Source organism: Misgurnus anguillicaudatus, chromosome 17 (genome assembly GCF_027580225.2).
Source record: "Misgurnus anguillicaudatus chromosome 17, ASM2758022v2, whole genome shotgun sequence".
NCBI lineage: Eukaryota > Metazoa > Chordata > Actinopteri > Cypriniformes > Cobitidae > Misgurnus > Misgurnus anguillicaudatus.
In genome coordinates, this window is record NC_073353.2 from 23,218,766 (window position 1) to 23,231,118 (window position 12,353).

Genomic DNA, 12,353 nt, shown 5'->3' on the forward strand with positions numbered 1-12,353 from the left:
ATCACAAAAAAATGCTGCTGGGGACCAACTTTAAAAAAACCTTTCAGAGAATGAGTTAATATTACAAAAAATGTAATATAAATATGCCTTTTAATAACATATGACATTATATTTACAAATAGTTTAATCTTACATTTGTTCTTATTTTTCATGTCTTAGTATTATTTTTCTCTATGTATTTTTACTTAAACTTTTTTATTGTACAGCACTTTGGTCAGTCCTATGGCTGAAATGATTAAACCAAATAGTGTGTTCTTAAAATCTAAACATCTTTTCTTTTGAAAGTAAACAGGTTTTCCTCGCGGAAGGTTTGCATTTTTAAAAAAATAAGCAAATAAAATATTTTAAATCAACATTTAATGTTCCTTACCTTACTTATGAGGTAAATAGACATAAAAACATAAAAAGTGAAATAATGTACAGGCAGCTTCATTATAAGGGGGCGTGCACACCAAAGCTTTTACGACCGCAGCCAGCGCATGTTTTCAATTGTTTCCAATGGAAGCTCTGCGTTTTTCAAATACACCCTAAAAATGGCTGGGTTATTTTTGACCCATAATGGGTAAATATTGGACAGAACACATGCTGGGTTAAAAATTTAACCAATGCTGGGTTACTTTAACCCAACTGCTGGGTTATTATATCCCATGGTTGCATAACAACAACCCAAAATTGGGTAATTTTTGACCCAGCATGGGGTAATTTTTAACCCAGCATTTGTTTTGTCCAATACTTACCCATTATGGGTCAAAAATAACCCAGCCACTTTTTAGAGTGTAAGCCAGCAGCTAGCGGTTTTCTTCCGCGCTGAAAACTGGCGCTCGGGGGTCTTTCCGCACTCAGCGCTGAGCGCAGAGGGTTGAAAAATATTCAACTTTAGGAGAAAAGCTCTGCTCGTCAATGTCAGTTCTCACACGGCTGTCCAATCACAGTGGAGGAGGGGTGGGGCATAACCGCAACCAACCAGCTCACAGCTAAAGTAACACAACTACCAAACCGCTAAGATGAAGAAAGCTGGCACTTAGCTGAAAAAACAGCTGGCATTCGACGTTGTCCAGGCGTTTTCAGCCGTGTTTAAAAGTTTTGGTGTGCACAACCCCTAACTTCATCAAAAAATGGTCAAAACTGGTCCCTAGCTGTCACTGAGGCAGTCCCTTCTAAAAAGTACACTTTTGCACCTAAAGAGTTCATATTAGTACCTCGGGGGTACATATTGGTACCAATTGTATACATATCTGTACCTAAGTGATACATATTGGCCCTTTTAAAGGGTTATGCTCCAGTGACAGATGGAAACCATTTTTCTGACAATGTATAAAACAACAAGAATAAAAAATAATGGGGAAGAATCTTTGGTGGAGAAAAATATTTTTAGCCGTTCAACATTTGGGTCTGTTTTTTATTACAGGCTCTTGTATAGTACTGTATGTCAATGGTGATTTTTCTCTTTGACAGCCTGTGGCCAATGCATGCAGGATCAACATTTTACTAAAATAATTGCACGACACTCTCTTACAGACACACACAGATACAGGCTGACTGAGAATTTTCCAGACTCTGCTGATGACTTATTCACGATGATCAAAACAAGTTGTTACATTTCCTACAGTGCTACAGACTTCCTCTGACAGAAGGAGAAAATGATGTTGATGAACAATATGACAATTCACTAAGCATTCACAGCAAGAGAGATGAATCAGTCATAAAGGATAGAATTATAGCTGGAACAATGACATGCAAGACAGTTTTGGAGATAAAGAGAGAATGTGTCTACTAAAACTATTATCTCTTGAATCCTTACTAAAGAAAAAAATATACTGTATCACCTAAAGAGAAAGAAAGTGCATTTGATTTCTAATTTCATCTCTTTCCAAGTAATTAAAAATGTTGGCATTACTGTAGCCATGCTAAATTACAGAGCAAGCTGTTTTCCTGCGGGTATCCCTCAGCCAAATGTCTCAATGTGTGTGTGTTTGTGCGTGTCTAAAACTGTCACTGTGAAACTGATTGTGTCTGTTGACATTTCACTTGTGTTTGTGTGAAGGATGCCAGTCAATGCTAATCTATCACAATATACACAAACAAACTGCTCAAACTCACTATTTAACTGGTACTGTAGATTCTTAAGCATAGGTCATCATTTCATGCATTCTGAACTGTAAAGACACTGATAAACTATGGTCACTTACAATATAAGGAAAAATCTGATAAGAGAACCCAATATCCATTTTTCTTCTAGGCAGCAAGTTAACTTTGGCTCAATAATCTCACATGCGTCTCCTCTATGGGGTTCTAGAAAACATCTCATCGTCTAAAACTAGTGATTCAGACTCGTATTGATAAGGTAGTAAAGACGATATTATATCATTTGGGAGCTGATCTTCAAAATATGGTATGAGCTTCATATTTGCGTCACATACTTGAGGTATTTGGCCAATCACCATGCACTGGATAGCTGGCCAATCAGAGCACACCGCTTTATTAGAACAATGAGCAGAGGCATCATGCCCATTCAAACTGAGGGGGCACGTGCCCCTCTGTTACTTTCTTTCAATCTGTTTAATATGCAAAATATTATTCATTCTGTGCTGCATCCTTGTCACTTTTCAGATATTTTTGCCGTTTTGATAGTGTTTTGATCATGTTACTTTACAATTCTGGCGACAGGCGCAGCAGACAGTCAGCGCAGCCGCAGACGTCATCAGCGTCTGAGCGTGCTCACGAGCTTTGCTGTTTCTGCTGCATTTTGCTTTCTGAGGAATTAAACGTGTAAGAAACGCTCAAAACATTTCCAAACTACAGTACGGTAATGTGCAGTTAATATCCTCTGTGTAGAAAATGTATGGTTTAAAATGTGACCGTCTCGAAGTTATATTAGTAACTTAGAGATTTCTAGATTCATCTTCTTGGTACAACGCCAAAGTTCGCCAGAGTTTCCAAACCACTGTACGGTAATGTGCAGTTAACATACTCTGTGTAGAAAATGTATGGTTTAAAATGTGACCGTTTCGACGTTATATTAGTAGATTCATCGATTCATCTTCTTGGAACAACGCCAAAGTTCGCCAGAGTTCACGGGGGCGCATAATCACACATGCTTATATGAGGTAAAATTTTATGCAAAAATCCGTCGCTCTAATAATTTTATCTAAACACATTTTTTGAAATCATTATTGATCATTAAAATCAATAAATCTGTGCACATTATGCCCCCTTAAAAAAAAAAATTGGTGCATGACGCCCCTGACAATGAGCTTCTTTGAAAAAATCTATGCGTTTCAGAAAGGCGGGGGATAGAGGAGCAAAAATAATGTACGATATGTGGAAACCATATGAACACATTTCATTACACCAAATACTCCAAATAACGTCCTTTTTAGTAACATAATAGAGGCTCTTTAAATAATGCATCATTGAGACATGTATCAATCTCCTGAGCTATTAAAGCGTAGCTCTTAATAAGGTAATTTTTCATCCCAGATCTTTTTACTAGTACAACATAAGCCAGAATGTTATGTGATTATGTAAAGGATTAAAATGTGGAGTTACTCTGTAGTCCATATTTACACACACACCGAGATTCTAGTAAGTAAACAATTCCCTTTGTTGTGTAAACACATATGAGCGCTGTTACCTTATGAAATCACTTAGACATTCAGAAGGAAAACCACCACAAGGTGTGTGTGTGTGTGGGGGGGGGGTATCTCAGCACTATGTTAATACAGTCATTATGGGGAAGATGATCACCTCGCTGCCTCACTGTGAACATGTGGGTGTGCATGTGTTTGCACCTGCATACTCTGTGTTATTAATGTTTTAAAAACAAAAAACACCAACATCCACTTTGGTATTACAATGCTTTTGTTTGTTTGTTTGTTTGTTTGTTTGTTTTTTCAAGTGTGTTTATGGTAATACATAATGCCTAGCTTTTCTCCTTTCTTGTTTCCCGCCTCTCGAATAACAAATTGTCAAAAGACTAAAAATTAAATAGACTGAATGTGCAAAAAACCAAAAGAATATATATATATATATATATATATATATATATATATATATATATATATATATATATATATATCTCCCAAGAGTTTTTCCCTCCTAGGACTTTTTTTACTTCCCCAGGGTCCAGGGTTTTTTTCTCCTAGGGGGTTTTTCAACCCGGGGAGGCAGCCTTCTTGGGCTTAACTTAGCACCCTCTTCTATATGTTACATTAGTAATATAGCACCTATGTAGTACCTGTGTAGCATCTGTGTTGTACCATATTGTGCTATATAGAACCATATCTGGTGCTATAGTGGTGCTATATCACCCCCGGATGGTTCTTTATACTGTAGGTCCTTCATAGGTGCTATATAGCCCTAAAAATGGTTCCTCTATGATTACGACCTTTTAGGGGGCGTGCACACCAAAGCTTTTATGCCTGCGGCCGGCGCATGTTTTTAATTTTTTCCAATGGAAGCTCGCCGTTTTTCAAAAAGCCAGCAGCTAGTGGTTTTCTTCCACGCTGAAAACCGGCGCTCAGCGCTGAGCACGGAAAAAACGCCAAGCGTCGGTTTTTAGCATGGAAGAAAATCGCTTTGAGAGTTGAAAAATAGTCAACTTTGGGTGAAAGCTCCGCTTGTCAATGTCAGTTCTTACACGGTCATCCAATCACAGTGAAGGAGGGGTGGGACAAGTATCACAACAACCAACCGGCTCACAGCTCAAGTTTCACAGCTACCAAAGTGCTCGGCTGAAGAAAGCTGGCGCTCAGTTGAAAAAACAGCTGGCATTCGGCGTCCACGGGCATTTTTCGCTGCATAAAAAAATCACGTTCCTCGCACTAAATTACTCACAGGATTTAAGTTCGCGTCATGCGAATTTTCTGCGCAAGTTAACAAGTTTAAAACGAATGGCACGTGTTTCTGCGGCAAACATGTCGCCCAATTCGCATAGCCCCCCGCAAGTCTGTTTTCATTTATTTGCGTCTTTGCATTGACTTTGTATGTAATCTATTTCCAAATAGTTAATATCGCTTCTGGTGTGTACGCCCCATAAGTCAGTAATCAAATGCAAAAAAATGTGTATCAAAGACCACTTTATCTCTTGTACAAAAGGTAACATATTTTTACTTCCACTTAAGCACAATGAAGACTCTTTGAAACATTCTCAAAGCATGCATTCCCAAGCATTCTCAAGCAAAAACTGAGGACACACAGTACAGTACTCTGCCAAATGTTTAGAAACTCAAACATATTTGTACCGTATGAATGAAATTCCAATATACCGTACCACATAAACTTAATAGAATGTATTAACCTTGTAGGTAAAACATGAATATTTGTGCAGATACTCCAAGCTCACCTCCAGTAAATCCACTCTGATTAATTGATAGTGAATAAGCAATCTCACTTCTCTGTGAATTATTCAGTGAGGGCTGATGTTTGTAACTCAAGGACATGTGGTTTTGTTTCCAGATTCAAGGGTTGAGTGAAAATATTCATGTGTGAAAAGCTGTCAGGCTGACTCTTTGAAGGTTTTACCTTTTCATACGAAAAAGTTCCTTGCGACTTATTTTGTGAGAAAACTGCGCAAATGAGACTGTTGGCACCCGGGCACGTTCTTCGTACCAGATGAAAGAGCAAAAGCTCTTTAAAAGAACCTTCACTTGGACAGAAAGTTTAGCTAACTCACAGGACATGTGCTGTTAACATTTTGTGGGTATTCAGATTACAAAATGTTAGCAGGTAACATGGTCATTTTGGGGTTGTTGAGTTTCATGCTCATCTCTCGTGATTCGAGCTGGCAGCAGCGGGCGGTGCCCGCGGCGCCTGGGCTATCGCTTTTAATTACGATACCTCAATACACTATGCACACGGAGACGATCCAGGTGTTAACGCGCGTACCTAAACCTGCTCTGACAAATGACCTCATCCGCTGCACGAAACCCTTCTGGCTCACAGCACACATCTGCCAGACGGAGCAAGAGAAATGCAAGGACGCAGGAAAAAAGAGAGATTGTGACTGAAGTGAGGCTCATGTAAAGGTCTTCAATAATATAGAGAATAGCAAGACACAGGTGTTCGTACAGAATAGAGAGAACCTGCAGTGGATTATTGATAGAAGATCTTCCAGCTGTTCCAGTTTCAACGTTAAAAAGCACTGTCTCACCCAGACAGGGCTGGTGACCCGGGGCGACACATCTATTGCGTTTTTAGCGTGACATTTTATGGTCTCTTTCTCGCCGAATGGCTGACAATTAGAATAAAGAGCGAGATGAAATTTGCATATGGCAGCCCGTTATGACTGCCAGTTAGCTGAGATAGGCTCGCTCCTTTGTTAGATTTTTTATTTGTTGTTTGGCTTTCTATACTGCACACGATTGGCAGGTTTGAGTATAGCATACTATGTGGTATGTTTTAGGCCTGTTCTAGTATTTTCACTGACACAGTAAACAAAATTTTTAAGCTTGTGCAGAGAGGCGCGCTATTATTTTTGTGTTAATTGTATTGCATAGCATCATTTTTAGAAACATTTTATGTTCTGCTCCCTATGTTTTCATCTCTTTTGTGTTTAAGCTGATCTGTGTTCTTATAATACCTCTTTTGTTTTGAACATTCTCTATTATCCAGCATGTTTCGTCCTGTACCATCTTAATTACCCTCAGGGGCAGAATAGCTTGTTCCCGTGACAACGGACAGTCAGGCAGCTGCATTGGGGTGACAAATTAAAGACCAAATCGAAGGCTGTGATTACAGTAAAGATAAAACCCCTCTGTCTCATACTCCTTCTCTCTCTCTCTCTCCTGCTTCCTCTGTATTTTATCTGGATGTCACCTGCCCCGGGTCACCTGTTTTTGGGGAATTGGTGCTTGACGGGGCGGTAAATAGCAATGTTTGTTCAACACGCTCCATTTAATGAGGACTAGATCAAATGAAGGCAAGATGATTGTGCTTAAAGGGACGAGCCAATGAAAGTCACAGGATGAAGAGACATCAAGGTAATGAGGGGGAAGGGTGAGGGGTGTCTAGGAGCAATCAATAACCCTTGAGCAAATTATTATTGGCTTGTCACCCGCAGTACACTAGGACACACTGCAAAACCAATTCTGTTTCCCACCCTCCGAACATGTACAAAAGTCAATAAAAACATGATCTACAAGAGAATAGCATCCCTTCTGTCCTAAAGTTTTATGTTGCAGACAATGACAGGTGTCAATCAGAAAATATTTGATATATACTGCAACAGCCTCGATCCACTTTTCGCCATTCATTGTCTTCATAGACAAAAAGTTAAAAGAGACATTTCACAAGACGTTCTTAAGATGTAAAACAGAGTCCTGCACGGGTCCATTTTTGGAGATCCGCTCCCACCCGTACCCGCAAAGTTCAGCACCAGATCCGACCCGTCACCTGTGATAATATCAAAATTACATCCGCACTAGACCCGTTAATATTTGGCCCGTTACCCGACCCGTACCTGCACATGCATAAACCGCACACGCTAAAATCATTCCAATTAAAGTGCTTTATTTTTTATCTCGTACTTCTCCTAACATCACAACAGCCTCATAAATGGGCTAATGAAACAGACTAAAGTGCACTTTGTTTTGCGCCATTTAAGTAGCCTACCATCGGCACCTTTATAGACCTATACCTATACACAAATAGACCTATTAATTAAAAAAGAACAAGACAAAATACAACCTACCTACACAACCAACCACTGCTGTGCTCCTACAAGTTTCGAAATGCTTTCTAAGAGAAGACGTTACCAGCTTTCGGCTATCAATGGCAAAACTTTATGCAACTCCTGCAACGCTCGCTCCAAATAGGCTACGAGAAGCATCAACAAAGGTCGCAGTGGTGGTGACATGATGGGTCAAATTCATATGTTGTGTGTGTAATGGAAATTTAGACAAATTTTATACAAATATTGCACATATGTCCATTCTTGCTACTACCCGCCCGCACAGAGTTAATTTTTCCGCCTATGAATTTTAGGAATGTCACAATCCACCCATTTTAGACACTTTTATCCGGGTACCCGACCCGTTGCAGGACTGTGCCTCACGTCTTAAAGCATTGAGACAATATAAAGCTAATGACTGGGAGTCATTAAATATAAGAAACTGTATAATAACAGTAGGGCTTAAATAATCGTCTCACCGTTATTGTTTGACCTCATCGCAATGATTTCAGATCACCGCAATGATTGCACACCTCTCTAAAAACACAAGAGAAAGCTGTAGCACCTGTATATTAACGAGACCGTATCAGATGGCGTTCCTTAAAGGAACACGCCCATATTTGGGGAATTTAGCTTATAAATAATGCTGTAACTCTGACTGACCCAGCCCCCGCTAGCTTAGCTTAGCACAAAGTCTGGAAGTGAATGGCTCCAGCTAGCAAACTGTTCCCAATAAGTGACAAAATCATGCGAACATTTTCCTATTTATGTGTTGTGATTTGTATAGTCACACCGTGTACAAATAACAAGGTGATATGAGATACAGCAATCTTTTAACAGTGTACATACCGGGAACTATACCTTCAGAAGACGAAGCACTGCTACATGAGCTGCTACATAGCTGTTAAAAGATAGCTGTGTCTAATATCACCTTGTTATTTGTACACATGACTATACAAATCACAATACATAGATGGGAGGATGTTCGTGTTGTTTTGTCGCTTATTGGGAGCAGTTTGCTAGTTGGAGCCATTCACTTCCACTCTTTGTGCTAAGCTAAGCTAGCGGGGGCTGCGTCAGACAGAGTTACAGCACGCACGGAGATGAGAAAGGTATGTATGGACTTATCTAACTGTGGGGGATACGGTGAATAAGCTAAATTCCCAAAATCTGGGCGTGTTCCTTTAACTGACAGTGTAATGCAATACATTGCAAAGCCATTCAATACAGTGGGAAAAAACAGCATTTAAAGAAATGCTGCAAAACTTTGATAAGCAGTATAAACTATTATCATTAAATAATTACTTTTAAATAAGTGTTATGTGTATAAATATTTACTGCTAGGTAAACCTTGCAAAAGATTTAACAATGTGTGAAAATTATTTCATGAACAAACAAAATGTATGAGAATTCAATGTCAAGCCCTAAAACAGGCAATTAATCTTCATAATCATCACAATTTATTATGCAATTAACCATCAGCCAAATTTCATAATCTTGACAGCCCTAAATATCAGTTTAAAAGAATAAAAAACTGTATAAGTTACTATAAATTAAAAAACAAAACGGTGCTTATGAGTTTAGATGCACTTATAAGTGGGCAGTCACTGTTAAACACTTCTGATACACCCGTTTTGATAACACTGACCTTTCTGAATGACTTCACTTCAGGATTATTGGTAAAATTCACTTTCTCTGTGTAAAAAATTAATAAAGCAATAAGTCCCATGAAGCTGTGGTTTAAGGCGAATTTAGAGCAGCACATGTGGAGCGGAGCCCAAAACCCCCTTAGCTACTCAACGTTAACTGTAAACCATAGCTTCGTATGGGTTATTGCTTTAATAAAACAGTTATTCCATATACCTGCCAAGGTTTCATAAAATAAACTCACAGCTACAAAAATGTATAATATTGATAAAATATTAATCTTCCACCAAGTAATGTAGTTCTTCAGAAACAATTCAAGACAATGGTTGGCAAGCCAAGAAAAAGCTGCAAGAAAGACGCAGTCAGTGATGCAATAATACTGATAAAATTTGGTCACAAGTGCACACTCTAAAATGTTGGGTTATTTTAATCTGTAGTTGGGTCAAATATGGAAAAACCCAACAGTTCAAAATTGGGTAAGAACAACCAAGCATAGGGATATTTATAACCGGACAAGAGGGTTCATCCCTATTGATCCAACCATGGTTTGAAACAACCAAACAGTCTTTGCAGTATAACGGCTTTGAATGTGGCTTAACCAATCGTATGCAAAGGACCATAACAACAGTAAAGAAAGCAAAACAACCTTGTCTCTTTATCACATCACACCTGGTTATGACAAAGTATTAGGTGGTGCTAATAATTTGTTTTCCGGAAACACCTGTCACGCCACCTTCCTTTTTGAACTTTCTTTTCTCTTCTCCGTCTCAGTCTGAGCACAGCTGTGTTACCCAGACACAGGCATTCCAGATCACTGTCACTCCATTGGCGCATAATGTCAAAACTATTTTCTCTCATTCTCATTCTCTCTGTCTGTCTATTTCTCTCACAGCTGATTGTCCCAGGAGGTGATCCTTTCAGGCCGTGGTTACTGTGTCACTCAGTGTGGGACAGAGAGGAAAAGTGTGCAATTAGACTGTGTGGAGCGCCATCGTTCCAGTCCATTAAATAAGGAAAATGAAAGACCAAAAATACAGAAACAATACCAGAACAGGGTGGAGAACAAGAGGGAATTTTTGACATTTTTATAAAAAATCAGATTCGATAATGATCCTATGGGCATGACTACAGTGAGATGTGTGCATAGGTGAGGGTCAGCAGAACGGGGATGAACATAAGTGAGTTTTTACACACTTCATTTCATTCTTTATCTCTCTCTCTCTCTTTGGGCCTAAATGAAGAATCCTGCCCAAAATGAACAATTTGTTCCATCTGCTTTAAAATCAATTATTTCCTCCTGCAAGCCAGCAGAAAGTGGTTTCTAGGATATGCAAGAAATGCCAGCAGGACAGAGAGAAACATGTTTAAACAACACATAGTCACACAGGTTAAACAGCATTTTGCTAAAGTGTTGCTGCTTTTTGAATGAAAGGCTGGATGTAAATCTACCTTTCACTTTTCTTTAATTAAGCAAAATTAGCTTACGACGCAAATATGTCATAATGATTGGTAAAGCATTCAAGGGTTAATAATGTATATGTTTACTATTGTTTCAGCCTAATTAGACAATTATAAGTAAGCCATTTGTAGGCTGCCTTTCTGAAATGTAAACATTGTGGCACTTATACTGTATTGCTCCAAGCAACCTGACACATCTACTTGCAACCAATGGTTGTAATATCTAAGGTAATGTAATATCTGTTGAGCAACGGCAATGAGTGTTTGGGAAACCTTACTGAAAACATCATTAATTCTGCATATTAATAGTTTCAGTTCAGTTCGAAAATGAAACATGTTTGTACTGTATCACTTACAGGTTGAAGGGGCAATGTGTGACTTTTAAAAGGATCTCTTGACAGAAATGCAATATTATACACACAACTGAATTATCAGTGGTGTTGTCCTGTGGCAGCTACCATAGCTCGCACTGCGTTTTGAAATTAAGGTTGGTTGCCTTAATCACACAAAAATAGTAATTCATTATACTGTCACGAAAAAGCGCGGAAATTCGTGATAATATCACGAAAAAAACCCTCAAATTTATGTGACTATATCACGAAACTTCGTGAGACTGGGTAGACAAAACAACTACTGTATCTTAAATTCACATTTAAAGGCAGGATAGGCAGGAATTATCTAAAAAACTTTTTTACAAATTTGTTTAAACTGTCTTTATATACAAATACATATTTTAAATGTAAGTACTCTGAAAAAGAGAATATAAAACTTGAGTGTCTGTAGACCTCTCACGACTGTTTTAAACACAGTTTATTATTTCCATTCGGGAAAAAACAAATGATTGGCTTGCGGGACTCTCTCTCGCGACCATAGCACCACCCCTGTTGCTATGGGATCTGCCCACACATGTGCACACCTGATTGATTTGAATGTGCACGAGGCACTCTAGGAAGAGCAAAAGTATGGCAGAGAAAGTGCATTCAGAACTCACAGTACCTGCATATGCAGTCAGCCAAGGCAAACAAGGCAAACAAAGGAATAAACGAAGCAATCAAACGAGATTAAATATCGCTTGGCTTTTCCTCGAGTCGATGATGCAGTAGCGGTATTGTCTCCGGAGTGTAGTCCTCATCAGAGTCAACAATGCTTTCATCACGGAAACTCTTCCATGCAAAACACTGACTTAATAGTGAGTACTAAAAGCCATCCTATTTGTTTATATTCATAGTAATAAAGTTAGGTGTATTATTACATGTGATTGTGACATGATGCACCGCGCTCCTTCCTTTCCACTTGTCTCAGGTAAATGCTTCTCCCAGCAGACCTGGTCAGCGTCGCGCGTTCATGTGTTTTGGGGGCGTGGCTTTAGAAGAAACCCAGAAGGGAGGGGGTGGAGTGAATGGAAAAATGAGCTGTGTTTAAAACAGTGCTGAGAGGTCTACAGACACTCGATTTTTATACTCTCTTTTTCAGAGTACTTACATTTTACTTATGTATTGGTATATAAAGACAGTTTAAACTAATTTGTAAAAAAAAGTTTTTTTAGATAATTCCTGCCTATCCTGCCTTTAAAAATGCC

At 38.8% G+C, this 12,353-nt stretch overlaps 1 protein-coding gene across 13 annotated transcripts in view; it reads right to left on the bottom strand.

Annotated features, from left to right (window-relative positions):
• Positions 1 to 12,353, bottom strand: part of stxbp5l (syntaxin binding protein 5L) — a 177,626-nt gene that overhangs the window by 113,966 nt on the left and 51,307 nt on the right. The gene's annotated exons all lie outside the window — the stretch shown is intronic.